The sequence below is a fragment of the Frankliniella occidentalis genome, unplaced genomic scaffold (genome assembly GCF_000697945.3).
Source record: "Frankliniella occidentalis isolate FOCC.00 unplaced genomic scaffold, Focc_3.1 Scaffold150, whole genome shotgun sequence".
Taxonomy (NCBI): domain Eukaryota; kingdom Metazoa; phylum Arthropoda; class Insecta; order Thysanoptera; family Thripidae; genus Frankliniella; species Frankliniella occidentalis.
Genome location: NW_026267277.1, coordinates 174,763 through 179,596, shown reverse-complemented (window position 1 = coordinate 179,596; position 4,834 = coordinate 174,763). Strand labels below are relative to the sequence as shown.

Sequence of the window (4,834 nt, the reverse complement as noted above, 5' to 3'; positions counted from 1 at the left end):
ACGACTTGTTGTTGCAGCGGATGCTGGATGGTGCGGCAGGCCCCGCGGCCCTCGAGAAGGTGATGCGCGCGCCGCGATTTTAATTTTCAAATAGAGTAGTTTTGGGAACTTTTTCCAAATTTTGTAATTTTTCTCATGTAAAGTTTTATTTTCTTTCCCATTTTTCTGGAAGTATTTCAACTTTTTCTTTTTTTTCTGGTAATGATTCTAAATTTTCCGGACAAATTACAGACTGTAAGATCACTAGGCAACGGTGTCAGGGGCCTCGTTGGTCCGAGTGGTCAAGAGGGCGGTGGCGGTCTTCTGCCTCACTACTCCCTCGCCCTCGGTCGGCGTCGAACCCTGAGCCGCGGTGCGAACGAAACCCGCTGCGTACGGCTGTGGCCGGATTGCCTACCCGCCTCGGTACAGTCGGCGCCCGCTCGATGGGTGGTCGGCCGAGGCAGGCAGCGGAGTTTAAAAGTGACCATACCACAATTCACGTGATTCGGAGAAAACAAACGTCAATTTGATGACGACTGCGTTTCTACGTCGGCCCCTTTGAATATCGTGAACCAACTATACACATGCACACCTATGCAGGTTGCGTAACCTCAACGCCCCCCTCTCCTCCTTCTGTCTCGCCAGACCCGTTTCGGCGGCATTTGCTTTCTCTGGCCCACTGCCGTGTCCGTGGTCCGTGGTAGGGCGCGGCCGTTGCAATCCAATTAGATCACACACCCGCGGCTATGGCATACAGCAGGGGGTGTAGCTCAGATGGTAGAGCGCTCGCTTAGCATGCGAGAAGTACGGGGATCGATACCCCGCACCTCCACTTCTTTTTCGTGGGATTCTATGTTTCTCTTCTCGAACGGTTCTTTATATGATAAGTAATGATCCATGGTCGTATGTTTTCTCCGGGGTGTAGACTCTTTTTTGACCGACAGTTATGCTCACAAAATAGTTTTATCTCACCGAGCAAAGTTTGATAACTGAATTTTTCAAGACGGTGTGAACCGGTGAACTGTGCTCCCTGCGAGATATTCAGTATGTACATTACTTAAGTTAAGGCCGAGCCGAGCGAGTGCAGGGTAAAATTGACACCTTGGATTTCAAGTGATCTCCTTGGTTTTCAAGATAGTTTTCAAGCAGAGCCCTGCATCAAACGAGATTCGGCATGCCTACATGGCGTCCGAAAGCGATTGGAATGAGAGGGAGCTATGGCCCGGCGCGAGCTTCTCACTCCCACCACCGCTTGCGGACGCCATAGGCACCGACGCTCGCTCGCTGCAGGGCTTTGTTTCCAAAGCAATCTGCTTGAATTCCCAGATGCCTTTGTTACGTTCTTTTACCGTGTGGGCGGGAGGGGGGAGACGGGATAGAGCTGACGGTCGCATCCAGAAAAATTATTACAATGGCAACCATCACGGTTAGCTATAGGGAGAACCACAAAATATGGTTGAGACAACAATGACAACGTGATCAAAACAATAAATTTTGGTTTTTACAACCATGAAAATTTTGCATCTGGTTGCATTAACCATATTTTATGGTGCTCCCCGAATTAGGGATTCGATGGTCGCTACAGCTAATCATTTTTCTTTTTTCCACATATCGCCCGAGTCCCTGCTCCCGTGCTGCCGTTCTAAAGGATAATCGAGGGGGAAGGGCACGTTTACTTCTTCTGGTAGAGAGAGTCTTGTGGATTGTGGACTGTCTGAAATGATTGGGCCACCTGTACCCGACAAGCTGCGCGTGAGCGCCAACACATAATCAGGTCACGTGATGTCCAGGCGACACCTTTTTCATACCGTCCGCCACTTTTGCTCAGGGGGGTTAACGCCCGCGAACTGGCGTGCCCCGTGCGGTGGCGGGCGGGGGCGGGCGGTGGCGGGTGGGGGCGCTATGCGCCCGGCCTGCACCCTTGCACCCACCACCCCTCCCTCGCCCCTCACCCACCTCCACCGCGCCCCGCCTTCTTCAGGCGGTAACTGCAGCCCCTCACGCCACTGTCCGAACTGCCCCCACCTCCTCCCGTTGGCCCAAGACGGAACCCACAGACTACATCCCCAATAACACACTAATACACTATTTAAAAAGCAGTGTGGCTGCATATTTTTTATCTTTCTAGTACCACGGCGGCGCTCCGCGATCATCGCATGATTAGAATGGGATGGGCTGGCGACATTTGCTCCTCTGGGAAACGGAAGATACTGTGAAATGTTGTTTCTTTTCTTCCTTCGAGTTTTTCTCATAGCGCTCCCCGTCAACAGCCTGTTAATTAATATGTATGCCGCATGCAGAGCTCTGGTCGCGAGGTGGGGTGCGGCGGGGTGCGGCCCGCGTCTGCATTCTGGATGTGAGGACGTTTCCTCTTCCTCCTGTCGCCGGGCGGCAGCCCACTGCACGCGAGGTGCACAGCTCCGTGCAGCGCTCTGTGCACAACTCCATGAGGCCGCCGTAGCAGTCGGCGCGCGACCTCCGCGTCCGCCTTCTGGAGTACATGTGTTGCCTGGGACAGTTAAATTAGGAAACGCATTCACTCTAAACTCGCGAGGGACAAATATGCAAATGAACGATGCAATCAATAAAGTCCATCTACAGATGTATTATTGTGTTCAGAGTGGAAGTGATTTTCACATTTTGAAAAAGGTTATGGTAATAACACGCGTGTACACTGCATATCCAACACTGTGCTACACACTAAACGTATGAGCATTTTATTCATGGCTTACTGAGTTCTGTGTACGTGCTCCGCCTACGCATTTTTTAATACGCCAGTATGAACAAATTTGTTCATACCGGTGTCTTAAAAAATGCGTACACGTCTCAATGTGAATCGTGTCACGTTCGTTTGACTGTTGTGTCATATTCGTTTAAACGTGAATCGGCCAAGCCTGATGCGATTAGAGCATCAATTCACCTGAAGTCACGTTTAAATGAATGTGACACAATATTCAAACGAATGTGACACGTTTCACATTGAAACGAATGTGACGTCACGTTCCTTGAATAACAGTGATAAGCAGAGGAATAGTGTACCAAGCACACTGCTGGGTTTGCACTGCACCTTACAAATGCCATTGTAAAATTTTCGTTACGTGCGGCTGTGCAGCTGTTCTTTGTAGACGACAAAGGCAAGATTGTTTATTTCCAATCATGTGCAAATATACTGCGTATAATGCTGAATTAAGAAATACGTGAGCATACAGATTGCAAATTTTGTTTGAAATTTGTTTTAAAATTTGCCATGAATTTCATGTGTAGAACAGTAAATGGAGAAAATAAACGTATTTTACAGCAAAGGCTGCCAATGGCTGATGGGCACTAAGGGATCGACCAGAAAGAATGTCCGTTTTTCATGGGTTTCAGTTCATATTCAGTCAGCTCGGCACCTGCGAGACTTGGGGCAGGCCACCCCGCAGTACACGCATGCACTGCAGGCGATAAACATTGGCTGAACTTTGCAGAATTGTGACGGCAAATGACGAGGGACGCTTTTTTTTAGATGATCCATGAGGTACTGCACATTATTTTATTTTGGGTACATCAATGTTTCTCCTTACAAAAGAATGAAACTCATCAGCGTGGGAACCCCGGGTTCCGCTTTCAGACAAGTCTCAAAGTTCTGTTCTATATAAATAGAGTGTAATCCGTTGCTCACGCCTCAGACAAAGCAAGTCGTCACCTTGCCGTCGCCACAGCCCACGCCTGATTGTTTCCAACGGCCGGTCCGGCCGGCTGGTGGTTCCTACCCTTTGGCCTTTACGGTAAGTGGGTCACACCACGGCCGTGCGCGCCCCTGGCACCCCCCGCACCGCCCCACCCGGTCCGCCCCTTGCCCTCGTCACCACCCCCGCTCCGAGGCCACTAGCCAGTGGATCTGCTTTCCACCGACTACACTGACATCTTAAGTGTTCGACTAAACAAGCACTCAAGTCCAAAACGGAAATTCAAGACGTGTTTTTCAAGCAGCTATTAAGTGAGCAATACATCAGTCAAAGCAATATGGCAGGATTTTCCCAAGTCAGACACTAAGTGTGTCAGGAAGACACCCCCCCCCCCCCAAAAAAAAAAAAAAAAAAAAAAAACAATTGGCATTTTAACAAATACTCACACTTGTCATCACCTAGTTGTCTTCTTACAGTTGTTCACATTTGAACAACCCTGCTAGCTCAATTTATACCGTATTGGAAATATGTAACGATTGCTTAAAATTTTTCATCTTCTACAGAAAAGTCCATTGTTCGCCTGCTGGCCTGCGACTATAATGCCTCGTGCAAGGGTTTCGTTGGGTTTACACAAGTTGTTACTCCTCATCATGTTTCGTACCGCCGACAGTGTGCTGCATCGATGTGCGGACCGCGGGGCCGCGGAGGCCTCGCCGTCGGGGAGCCAATGACAGTGCCGGGGCGTCCCCCTCCCCTCCCGGCCCCTCCTGCGGCCCCCCGCGGGGCACGGCAACTGTTGAATGCTGTCAATAGCGCGTCCAACCATCGCCCCAGGCCAGACCCCGCCCCGCCGCCCCGCCTACCCAGAGCCCACATGGGCCGCTACAAGCCCCGCCCCAAAATGTCTCCCCGGTAGCCAAACACACCCTTGCACCAACAGCAAGACCTTTTCGCGACGGTCCTTTTAATCTAATGCAACCAAATAGCAGCGTTGGCCATTCTTTAAATGTTATTAAAAATGTAGAGCATTGGCCGCAGTCGTTCCTGTCTGAGATCTCCTGCCTTCACACCAGATCATCGCGCCCAGCAGCGAGGACCACCCCGTTACACAGGGGTGCGTGCGGGTTGCCTACCCGGCAGGCGCTCCGCCCGAGCTGGGCGGGCAGGCCGTCCCGTTACACAGG

The 4,834-nt window shown here is 50.8% G+C and overlaps 1 non-coding gene across 1 annotated transcript; it reads left to right on the top strand.

The window, feature by feature from the left end:
• The first annotated feature begins 741 nt into the window (after positions 1-741).
• Positions 742-814, top strand: Trnaa-agc (transfer RNA alanine (anticodon AGC)). The gene has a single exon. It is a non-coding gene; the product is annotated as a tRNA-Ala (tRNA).
• Positions 815-4,834: the final 4,020 nt, after the last annotated feature.